Below are 12,761 nucleotides of genomic sequence, written 5' to 3'. Positions count from 1 at the left end.
AAAGGCAATTTGGAGTCACAGTTATTCATTTAATATGCCTGAAATATTTCAAACTATTTAATGTCTGTCTCCAAGCCATTTTATAGATATAGTGAGGGAGAGAGAGAATTGCTTCTAAAGAAAACTGCTCCCTAATCTTGGCCTACATGACTTTTTAGATTTTTGGTACTTAAATTTAAAGATTTGTTTACAGATTATTCATAATATCTGAACATGATTGAATAAAATCACAACTATGAAAGAAAAATGAAGAATTATTAAATTGTTAAATGACAATTTAAACACAAAACATAAAAAGAAAAACATGAAATAACCCAAATTCCATTAACAGGAGAACGAATAGAAAACTTCTGATATATTGTACTAATGCAATGCTATACAGTGGCAAAAATACAAACATAATAATGTGCAAAACATTTATAAATTTCGGGGCTTCCCTGGTGGCGCAGTGGGTGAGAGTCCGCCTGCCGATTCAGGGGACACGGGTTCGTGCCCCAGTCCGGGAAGATCCCACATGCCACGGAGCGGCTGGGCCCGTGAGCCATGGCCACTGAGCCTGCGCGTCCGGAGCCTGTGGTCCGCAACGGGAGAGGCCACAACAGTGAGAAGCCCGCGTACCGCAAAAATAAAAAAATAAAAAGAAAAAAAAACATTTATAAATTTTAGAAAATAATTATACTGTTCAGTGAGAAAAAAACCAAATAGCTGGCATGTCCATGCTGCATTATACCATTTAAAAAATGAAGCTCAAAAGCAAGTGAATGAAACAATGTTTTGGTTAAGAACAACATACATAAGTGGTAAACAAATTTTTTTAAAAGAACATAACAAAGCACTAAAAATTTGTGATAGTGGTTACCTTTTTTGGTAAGATAGGGAGATGGTGTAGGTAGATCATGAATATTTGTAATGTTCTTATTTTGGTAAGTGACTTTTATTACACTGTAATATACATACATATTGTATATATAGCCTTTCGTGTGTATCAAATATAATATTTTTTCAGAGAGAGAATCATTGCCAACTTCCTGTGAATTTTGATCAGTATTTCTATCATCCTTCTGCATCACTTGCCAGAATTCAAATCAATTATAGTTGAGACCCTGAAGGAAACATTTTCTCCTGAGTAGGAGAAATCTAATAGTTGCCTTCTTTTATTGTAAGCTTTTAATTTCTCTAATGTCTGGTTAACCCCCAAATATAAACCACAATTAATGCAGCAATTCTGCAAAGTATCTGAACAAATACAAAAATATGAAAATATCTTATCTCTTTGTAATTTTTTTTTAGAGTTGGCAAATAATTTTGTGTGGAATTACCTACAGTCATAGTGGGCAAATGAGTGAGGGTATTTTCATCCTGTAGAGTAAGGAGACAAAATATCCATACCTCCTGGTTGTCTAGTTTGGACTCCGATAGTATTGAAATATAGATTTCATTTTTTTTCCTGATGAAAAACATTATGAAGTGAAAAAATACATCTAAAAGAAGTTATGCTTTTGTCTGACTACCGCAAAAAAAAAAAAAAAGGCTGTTTTGTAATGAAAACAATGAAAAGACATTCTTAAAATGGAAAACGTCAGCTGTGGGTTTGCAACAGTTTCAAGAATGCATCTATTGGGTCCTAAGGAAGGAAGAGGCGCCAAAAGCAACAACTTGAGTAAGGTTATCGAGAACCCACATGTGTCATACAGATGGAGGAGTCTGGTGCACTTTAAGAAGCCCACCACTGCAAGGTGAAGGTAATTTCAAAATTAATTCACCTAGCTACGCAGATGTCTTATTCTCTTGCTCCTATTGTAGTGATCAAGATTTCAGGAATGCATTTCCTCGAAGATGCCCACTTGTAGGAAGGGACATTCACTTTATGCTCTTTTAAATATTTATGTTAGTATTCACTCCCCGCCCCCCCCCCCCCCCCCCGCCCCCCGCAAATGCCTGTACAAAACAAAAGATTAGAACTGGGAGGAAAGGAGGGAGAAGAGTAACAACGAAAAGGAGAGTGAGATTGGGAGCAACCTCTCTAAGGTTACAGACTCTGCTCCATGTTTGTAGTCTTGGAGCTCCTTGCTATAATGTGAAGCAGAGTAAGTAAGCAACAAAAATATGGGCCCCCTGTGAAAGTGGCTGTTCTGTGTCCCTCATGTTCTAGGAGAGGCTGAGCGACCATGTATTTGTATATTACACTAGGAAAGTGTTGTATACAAATCCAGCAGTTTAGGAAAATTTATTTCAATATTTCTGGAAATAAAGTTTCACACTTATTACTACTTAATGTGCATCAAGTTGAGACAGGAGGAAAGGGGGCAGGGCACAACCTTTAAAAGAATGACACAGCTGTTGAGGATACTATATAAACTAGTTAGAACCAATTAGGCCCAAGATGGTGGAAGATTCAAATTCTAGTAGACCTTGAAGCTCACTGTAATACATTAGCATGCTAAATAACACACCCACAGGCACCAAGACAGTTCTGAGGCAGACCATGAAAGGCCAAAAAGTGGGTGGCGGCCCAAGTCCTGGAAATCCCTGCCCCTTCTTCAAAATAGTTAGAATATTCCTCCTACTCATTCGTGTATGGAATTACTCAGCCCATAAAACTAACCACACCCTCAGCCCAGGGCTGCTCTCGACTTCTGAGACGACTGCATTCTGCCTGTGGAATGTGTATCTCTCTAAATTTGCTTTCACTTTACCGTGGCTTGCTCTTGGATTCTTTCCTAAAGGAGGCAAAGGACCCTCACTTGGTGGCCTGCCCCATGGACTCACTCGCCTGAAACCTGGGACATGACCATCTTCTTGAGCCCCCCCATTTTCCTGCAACAAAGTGGTAGTCAAATGGTAGTGTCCACACAATACTATATTTTACAGAGATACTGGTTTGCCACTGAGTGGTTCAAATGAACATTAACGAAATTGTGGCTGTCTAGTTATTTTAAGAAAGTCTTAAAAATTCTAATGGAAATGTAACTTCTTGATAGTTTCTTCTTTTCTATTTTACTGTATTTAACGAAGAGGTTTGGTTCTCCGAGTAGGCATTTACTGTAAAAGGATGCATACTTTGCTGAGTCACCTTCCTTACTGTTACTGACCTGGTTTCTTGGACTCTTTAATCACTAGAAATTGATACGAGACCAGACAAGGAATTCACGCAAGACTTCATAAGGACTACTGCTGCAGCACGAGGGAGTGAAAACAAGCAACAGGTTCACTTGCTCAATCCCTGAGGCGGGGTAAGCTGGTTCCTTAAATGGGGTGAGGGTAGAGGTTGATCTGTGGGTGGGGCCCGAGGCGTGGCTTAGGTGGTCTGACCACCCTCCTGGTGGTGCTGTGTGCCGGGATCACAGCAGTACCCTGCTTTTGCTCCTGGCACCTCAGAAGTAGCAGCTGGGTTTTGGCCTTTTGTATCCTATTGTTCATAACTGTCCCGACTGTGCATGTGTGTGGATATCTTTAGTCCTTTATAGTTTCTTTGTATTCTGTTGCTCAAGGAGACATTTGTCCAGGTGCAAGGACGGAGGAAAGGGTCTCAGGTTCCAGGTCCCAGCCTGTCTCATTATTATCTCATATTATCAGCATTTCTTGTTTTAAATCCTTACATTCTTTCTCAAATTTATTTTGCTTCACATGATTACACATTTCTTCAAAAAATGAAAATTAACGCATCTAGAGCCCAGAATAACTGCATTGGTTTATAACTTTGTGACCAGAAATCTGCAATTCTTGGTACTTCTATTTTCACAGTACATTAGGGTTGGATAGGTAGTTTTATTTTTTCTCACTCAAGTTCTTCATGATTTAAGTGGTAGAGAAGAAGAAATGTAATTCTCAATTCAATGCAATCATTGTTTTTGTTATACTTGAAAACACTTTTGTTGTTCAGAGTTAAAACAAAACATGAACCCAAATTACCTGTATTCCTAACTTAACTCTCCTTTACTCAAATACCAGCAGTGTCTGCAGCCAGACAAAAGTAGAGAACACTTGATGGAGGGAAGCTAGAATGGAAGGAGACACTGGTTCATTGTCATTAAAATATTTTATCTTGGGAAATTTTACAAAAACATATTTTCACAGAAACACATTGTTAGGGCCCTTCCTAGGGCCATAGAAGAAGCTGGTGCAGATGAGAAGCCCTGAAATGTAAGCTTTATTAGCTTCATGATAAATCCTCCTCTGCTTGAACTTCTATGTCCTTCTAGCTCCTGTCCCTTTTCTTCTCTTCCCTTTATAGCAATACTCCTTGAAGTGAACTGGCAATGCTGCTGTCTCTGCTTACTCTCTTCTGTTTTGTTCAGGATCCCATCATTCCTCTAAAACTGTTACTGAGCTCACTCTGCTCGCTGCACGACCGACAGGCCAATAAACCGGGAGACGAACTGTTGCGGCAAGGAATAATGACTTTAATCAGAAAGCTAGCAGATCAAGAAGATGGCAGACTAGAGTCCACCCCAACAAAATCTTCCCTCAGTCCCAATTCGGGCTCCTTTATACAGAGGAAGGGGAGTGGGAGGGGCCCACTGCGATGCCAACCAATGGCTGACTGGGACTGCTAACGGTAGCCTTCTAAGGGTTGCTCCCTAATGGCTGCTCACCAACGGTGGTCTGCTTCCGGGAGGGGCCCGCTGTGACCAACGGCCGACCAATGGCTGAGCGGGACTGCTACCAGTCACTGCTAACAACCCCGCACCTGCCCCACCTCTATTATACCCCAATCATGTATTAGTCATTCCTCCCAACAGCCTTAATAGATGTCCATCCCCATTTTAAAACAGGGACCAGAGCATAAGTGCACTACTAACTTGCCCAAGGTCACAGAAAAAAAAAACAAAAAAACACAACTATTGTCAAAACTGTGGTTCCCAGTCCTCATTGTATTTGGCCTGTCAGCAGCATTTGAAACAGTGAACATCCCTTCTTTAAACAAGACCTTCCCTTGGCTTCTGGAACACAACTCTCTCTTGATTCTCTGTAACTCACTGGTTGCACCAGGGTCTTGTTTACTGGCTCTTCCTCTTCTTCCTGACAGCTAGATAGATGTTGGAACACTCTCAGGCTTACTTCTCTGAACTTTTGTTTCCCTCCTCATCTACATCCCCTCCCTGTGTGTCATGTATATCCCTTTCCTATTCTCTGAATTCCAGGCTCTATATCCAACTGCTCAGTTCCATCTCTACTTGATTGCCTAACTAATCACAACAACACTGGAGAAACAAACTCTTGATTTGTACCCTGCTTGTCCTAGATCTCAGTAAAGTGCCATTTCATTCTTTCATTTGCACAAGCTAAACAAAAGCATTAAGTCATTCGTGACTCCTATTTTTCTCTCACTCTCCCCTCAGTCTATGGATAGCAAATCCTATTGACAATATTTCTCCCCATCTTTTCATACCGTCTTTCTCTTATTGCATCAACTCAGGTATTATGTAATTCTTTGTGAAGTCATTCATTTATACTTGTTACCTGAGAGTTGGTTAGTCTAGAATCAGTGAATGGGCTAGAGCCTGGGACAGAAATGATTTGTTTTGCTCTACATGTTTCTTGCTTCCTTAAAAGGAAGAGAAGAAAAAAAGGAGAGTGGCAACCATCAAAACACCTTCCTCTCTGCTCATCAAAATTAATTCAGTTCACTGCCATATTAGGCCAAATAAAGATTGGCATAAGAGTAGTTACGAATTTCAAGCACTCAGCCTATAGGATTTCTACTTCTATGCCACCTCTTATCAATCTTGTTTATTAATAATGCTACTGTATTTTATTTATCTTTGTGCTTTACAATTATTATAACAGCAAAATTTATATTAATTTCTACTCTTAAAATTAAACTTTTTGTCACATGAGGTAATTGTCAGTATTCTTGAATCTGGTTATGGAACAGGTATATAGAAAACAACAACTGCTTATGTTTGAGCCCAGGAGTAATGGAATTAGAGATTGGCTATTTGAAAATTAGTTGCTTTTTAACATCTCAAGTAGATACTTTTTTTCTGCCCTTTGGCCTCCTCTCTCCCCCTCTACTATGCATTGTGTATCTGCATTAGGCATCAACCAAACCTCCCCCATGGGTAGAAATACTTGCTCAACCATAAAGAGCAACATTCTCCTAGCATCAACAAGACAACTCCTTAAAAGATAACATTCTTTCTTGATCTTGTAAGGGGCCATGATGATGCTTAGATCTAGAATGTGTAAACTGTCAATAATACATTATTTAATGTGTAGCCCTCTGTAGCAACAAACTTATATAACTGTGCCTTGATTTCTAACGGGCAGAACAGTTCTCGGAGTTTTCTTTTTCTTTTTTTTTAATAGATTTTTTTTGTTGTGGTTTTATAAATTTGTTTTTTTTATTTTTGGCTGTGTGGGTCTTCATTGCTGCATGCGGGCTTCCTCTAGTTGTGGCAAGTGGGGGCTACTCTTCTTTGAGGTGCGTGGGCTTCTCATTGTGGTTGCTTCTCTTGTTGCAGAGAATGGGCTCTAGGCATGTGGGCTTCAGTAGTTGTGGCACGTGGGCTCAGTAATTGTGGTTCCCAGGCTCTAGAGCGCAGGCTCAGTAGTGGTGGCTCACGGGCTTAGTTGCTCCGCGGCATGTGGGATCTTCCTGGACCAGGGCTTGAACCCGCGTCCCCTGCACTGGCAGATGGATTCTTAACCACTGTGCCACCAGGGAAGTCCTCTCAGAGCTTTATGAGATGCTGTTCCTGGGCTATAATCATCAAATTTGGCTCAAAATTTTCCATTTCTTTCCTTTTTTTTTCTTTTTGCTTTGTTTTATTTTATTTTTTAAATTTATTTTATTGAAATATAGTTAATTTACAACATTGTGTTAGTTTCTGCTGTATAGCAAAGTGATTCAGTTATACATATGAATATAGATTCTTTTTCATATTCTTTTCCATTATGGTTTATTACAAGATACTGAATATAGTTCCCTGTGCTATACAGTAGGACCTTGGTGTTTATCCATTTGTTTCTTGATCTATTGATTAATTTTTCATCAACATTGAGATGTTCTTGAATTTCAGGACTTAGAAGTTTTTATTACTCTTTATTGTAAAGTACACTGAATATTAACCAACTACCTTTACAATAAACAAATACAGTAACAGTAACTCACACTAACACAAAACATATTCCTAACAAGCCATTTTTTTTCTGTCTGGGGCAGTTTTAAAGTCACCTTTTTCCCCCCACAAAAACAGAAATGTACTTATACAAAAGCCATCTTTTTAAACAAAGCTAATGATTCACAAAAAAACATGAATATAATATGTAACTAGCTGATACACATCTAATAGATTTTGTTAAAATCAGTCTCATAGTAACATGTCTGAAGTGTTCTTTAGCAAAATATGTGAAGAGAAGACTTTATCAATGTCTAAAAAAGTGGGCCTTCTTTATAGACAATCTGGGAAATTATCATAAAATATTAAAATTTTCCTTATAATTTTTAAGACTAATTTTTCAAAAATACCCAGTTACAAATTTACTATCAGGTACACTACGTTGCACATTTAATGCCTTTTAAACTAATTATAAATGACAGATATAGTACCTGTGAATTCATTAACGTCTTCATAAAAATTAGAATTTGATTACAATTGAGAGGAAGATATGGTTTTTGATAGAATAGTAACTGTGGGATAATACAAACACAAAAATTTGTGAACCATTCCCTCAGATTACCTAGCAATGTTGGGAACAGTAGGTGGTCAATAAACCTCTAATGGATTGAATTTAAGACTCTTCACAGCCTTTCCCTACCTGATTTTCCAGCTTTGTTTCAGGACGGCATCCTACACTATTCCAGAATACTTGCTGTTGTTGACATTACTCAGGAGCCTCAGATTCTATGCTTTTGCACATATTAGTCCCTGTGTCTGGGATGCCCTCATCCCGATTTCTGACTTTGATATCCAACTCATTTGTGAAGATTAGCTCAAATGCCACTTTTTATAGGCAGCCTTCTCCAATATTTCTACGCTACCACATATACATACAGCTATGTATTACAGTTATTTGTATGTATATATATCCACTTTAAGCTCTTTGAGGGGAGAAACTTGTTTTGTTCATTGTTTGTCTCTTAGTACCTAGCACAACACCCTATAAATGTTCATTGAATTGATTGATTAAAGTGGAGATTTTTAAGTTTTTCTAAGGTTCATATCTTTTGCTAAAGATGATATGAATTCATGGAAGAAATATCTTTGGGAAATATGCTTTAGATCTTGTGCACTCAAAGCCAGTGACTGAAGAAAATTCTGGCTTTATTACTGATAAATCTGTGAGCTACTCTCAGGGAGGGATAGAATATATACTAGTGAAGCTCTTAATATATGCCAATCCACCACTGATGGTTTGATTTCATACTCTGCTAAATTGTCTGCTATGTACAAATATCAACAATTTAGAAAAGAACACTGCCTCAAGTTGGGATGGGTGCCACTGTGCTGTAAGAAGGGCTATAACTCAGCTGAGATTGGCTCCAGAGGTAGTAGTTTCTGGAGTTCAATTCTCCCTTGAAAAATTCCCCATTGGATCAGAGGTAATGCTGATTTATGAATCATCTGAAGATTGAGCTGGTGGGTGGATTAATGAAGAAAAACAAAGGAAAACCTAAAACCAAAAGCAAGATGAGATAAGCCACAGACTGGGGGAAAATATTTATAAATCAAATATCTGATAAAGGACTTGTACCCAGAATATATAAAGAATCCTTACAACTCAATCCTAAAACAAATAACCCAGTTTAAAAATGGACAAAAGACTTGAATAGACATATCACCAAAGAAGACACACTAATGGCTAACAAGTATATGAAAAGTACTTCAAATTAGTAGCATTAAGGAAATGAAAATTAATACCAAATTGAAACAGGAAGGAAGGGAGCATTTTAAAAAAATGACATAGCCATTGTGGATACAACATAAACTGGTTAGAACCAACTAGGTCCAAGATGACAGAAGATGTGACTTCCAGTAGAGCTTTAGCCTCATTATATGCTCATTGTAATATATTAGCATGCTACTGAGCTATGACCAGGTGTGAGGCTGACCATAAAAGGCCAAAAAGTGGGTGGTAGCCCAAATCCTCAAAATCCCCACCCCTTCTCCAAGATAGTTGGAATAATCCTCCCACTTGATAGCCTATGGAATTACCCAGCCCATACAAACTAACCACACCGTATTTTGGGCCACTCTCAAGCCATTTGAGACAGACTGCATTCTGTCTATGGGATGTGTATCTCTCGCAATAAATCTACTTCTTACCTATCACTTTGCCTCTCGCTGAATTCCTTCTGTGCTGAGACATAAAGAACCTGAGCTTCATTAAGTCCTGAGACCAGGTGTGCAATTTCAATTAAAAGACAGCGGGTTTGGGCTTCCCTGGTGGCGCAGTGGTTGAGTGTCCGCCTGCCGGTGCAGGGGATACGGGTTCGTGCCCTGGTCCGGGAAGATCCCACATGCCGCGGAGCGGCTGGGCCCGTGAGCCCAGCCCGCCCGCGGCTGCTGAGCCTGAGCATCCGGAGCCTGTGCTCCGCAACGGGAGAGGCCACAGCAGTGAGAGGTCCGCGTACCGTAAAAAAAAAAAAAAGACAGTGGGTTTGAGTCTCAGCCCATGGGTTCAAGAACCAATCTGAGTTTTGGCTGCGTTCAAACCCCATCTGAGTTGTGCAGTTTCAAAATGAGATGCCATTGCACACCCTCTAGGAAGGTATAATTTAAAAAGCAGAAAATACCAAGTGTTGATAAGGATATAGAGAAACTGGAATTCCCATACATCACTGGTGGAAATGTATCAGCACAACCACTTTTGAAAACAGATTGGTAGTTTCTTAAAAATTACACACAGCCCAATAATTCCACTCATAGAAATCTAACCAAGAAAAATGAAAAAGATAGGCCCACACAAAGACTTCTACACACATTTTTAAAGCAACATTATAATAGTTATTATAAGCAGAAACAACCCAAATGTTCATCACCCAGGGAGTGGATAAACAAAAGATGGTAGCCACACAATGAATACTATCTTGTGTTAAAAAGGAACAAAATACTGTGCATACTACACAACAGATGAACTTTAAAAACTTTATGTTAGTGATAGAGGCCAGATGCAAAAGGCTACATAGTGTCAGAAAGTAGAATGGTGGTTGCCAGGGGTTGGGGAGAGGGAAAAATGGGGAGTTAATGTTTAACAGGTACAAATTTTCATTTGGGGAAGATGAAAAAGTTCTGTAGCTAGAGGCAGAAAGTAACCATTGTGAATATCTAAGCCTAGACATTCTTCATAACAAAGGCCTAATCTCCAGGGAAAAAGACTTTCCCAGAGGCTTATCTTATGTGAGGGAAAGGCATTTCTTCAACTCCAGTTCCCTCTAGCCTTTCTGTCTCACCTAAATAGATAGAGGGGGAAGCTAACAAACACTTGTGAAGGTCACAGCCCAGGGACCAAGGCCCACCGAAAGAGTGAGATTTAATCATAAGATTATAGAATGATTCTCTTCTTCCATACTTTACCACCATACCAATAGGGCTCCAGTAGAATAACAGTGAATTACAGCTGAAGGAGATGCAAGCTCTCTGAGGAGGCGTTCTTATGGAAGCCCAAAAACTAGAGAAAGAAAAAGAAGGACACTAGAGAAATTTGAACCCTCTGGCACATGCAGCTATGGAAAACATTAAACACAGCCCAACTTCTAACCATATTAACATAAAATCTCACACTAAAGGCCTATCTGCTTCAGTGCCTATTATCTGATATACCATGTCCAGCTTTCAACAAAAAAATTTACAAGTCATGCTAAAATGCAAGAAAAAAAACAGTCTGAAAAGACAAAGAAAGCAACAGGACCAGGCCCAGCTTGACAGAGATATTAGAGTTATCAGATTGGGAATTTAACTATGGTCATTATGTTAAGGGCTCTAATGGAAAGTGTAAGAAAACATGCATGAACAGATGGGTAATATAAGCAGAGATATGGAAACTCTAAGAAAGAATCAAAAGGAAATGCTATAAACCAAAAGCACTGTAACAGAACTGATGACTCTATAAAAGGCATTCATCACTACTCTTGACACAGCAGAAGAACCAGTGAACTTGAAGACTGGTCAATGGAAACTTCCCAAAATTTAAGGCAAAGAGGAAAAAGAATTTAAAAAAGAATAGAATGCCTAAGAACTGTGGGACAATTATAGAAGATGTACCATACATGTAATTGGAATACCAGAAGGAGAAGGAACAAATAGAGCAGAAGAAATATGCAAAGTAATAATAGCCGAATAACCTTCCAAAATTAATGAAAGACAGCAAACCACATATCCAGAAAGCTCAGAGAATACCAAGCAGGATAAAAAACAAAACAAAACAAAACAAAACAAAACAAAAAAAACACGAAGAAAGTAAAAACGACATTAAGGTATGTCGTATTCAAATTGTAGAAAACCAAAGACAAAGTTAACAACCTTGAAAAAGCCAGAGGCAGGAAAATCTTACGTACAGAATTACAGCAGATTCTTGTCAGAAACCATAGAAGCACACAGAAAGTTGAGTGAAATATTTAAAATATTGAAGGAAAAAAATCATCAACCTGGAATTCTATATTCAACAAAATTATCCTTTTGTTCAGGATAAAGACTTTCTCAGAAAATTAAAAACTGAGAGAATTCAGTGCAAGCAAGAAGTATTAAAATGTTCTGTCCTGCAAGAAATATTAGAAGTTCTTCAGGGAGAAGGAAAATGATATATAGGTCAGAAACTTGGATCTATATAAAGAAAGAAAGAATGTTAGAAAAGGAATAAATAAAGGTAAAATAAATTTTTATTTAATCTTAATTTATTAAAAACTAAACCTTAAAATGTTTAAAGTAATAATAGAAGCAATGTATTGAGTGATTATAGAATATGGATAAGTAAAATGAATGACAGCGATGTCACAAGGATCAGAGGAAGGAACTGGGAATACTTTTATAAGGTACCTGCACTACATATGAAGCAGTAGTGTTATTTGAAATTAATTTTAGATTAGTTAAAAATGTACTGTAAACTCTAGGGCAGCCACCAAAATTTTTTTTTTTTTTTTTTTTTGCGGTACGCGGGCCTCTCACTGTTGCGGCCTCTCCCATTGCGGAGCACAGGCTCCAGACGCACAGGCTCAGAGGCCATGGCTCACGGGCCCAGCCGCTCTGCGGCATGTGGGATCTTCCCGGACCAGGGCACGAACCCATGTCCCCTGCATCGGCAGGTGGACTCTAAACCACTGCGCCCCCAAAATTTTTTTTGAGGAAGTATAATTCCTATCCTAAGAGAAGAGATAACATAGATTATATAAAATGCTCAACTAAAACCAGAGAAGGCAGAAAAAAAGGGGGGAAACATATCAAAGAATAAATGCAATAAATAGAAATCAATTATAAACATGGAGGATATTCATCCAAGCATATCAATAATTGCTTTAAATGTAAATGGTGTAAATACAACAATTAAAGGAAAGAGACTGTCAGAGTGGATAAAAAATAAGACCTAACTTATTTATAAGAAACCCACTTTAAAGACACATGTATGAATAGATTAGAAGCAATGGGCTGGGGAAAGATATACCATGCTAACAATCATTAAAAGGAAGCTGAAGTAGTTATATTGATTTCAGACAAAACTGAATTCAGAACAAGGACAATTAGCAGATATAAAGAGGGTCATTACATAATGATAAAGAGGCCAATTTTCCAAGAAGACATAACAATTCTTAGTGTGAATGT

The 12,761-nt window shown here is 38.4% G+C and overlaps 2 protein-coding genes across 5 annotated transcripts in view; one reads left to right on the top strand and one right to left on the bottom strand.

The window, feature by feature from the left end:
* Positions 1 to 12,761, bottom strand: part of LOC137219663 (putative POM121-like protein 1) — a 39,515-nt gene that overhangs the window by 18,336 nt on the left and 8,418 nt on the right. Inside the window, exon 2 of one of the 3 annotated variants that reach the window (XR_010941195.1) lies at positions 2,762 to 6,628. The exons of 1 other annotated variant lie outside the window; for it this stretch is intronic. The gene's annotated coding sequence lies outside the window, so the exon portion shown is untranslated. Of the gene's footprint in view, positions 1 to 2,761; positions 6,629 to 12,761 lie in introns of those variants that run through there. One more of the 3 variants, XR_010941196.1, reaches the window with a different exon arrangement.
* The window catches only part of CCDC181 (coiled-coil domain containing 181), a 47,736-nt gene continuing 37,570 nt past the window's right edge, over positions 2,596 to 12,761 (top strand). For both annotated transcript variants that reach the window (XM_067728580.1, XM_067728577.1), the window contains exons 1-2: positions 2,596 to 2,841; positions 3,121 to 3,233. The gene's annotated coding sequence lies outside the window, so the exon portion shown is untranslated. The remainder of the gene's footprint in view (positions 2,842 to 3,120; positions 3,234 to 12,761) is intronic.

This window comes from Pseudorca crassidens, chromosome 2 (assembly GCF_039906515.1).
Source record: "Pseudorca crassidens isolate mPseCra1 chromosome 2, mPseCra1.hap1, whole genome shotgun sequence".
In the NCBI taxonomy this organism is placed as follows: Eukaryota; Metazoa; Chordata; class Mammalia; order Artiodactyla; family Delphinidae; genus Pseudorca; species Pseudorca crassidens.
This window is presented reverse-complemented; position numbering and strand designations above follow the sequence as displayed.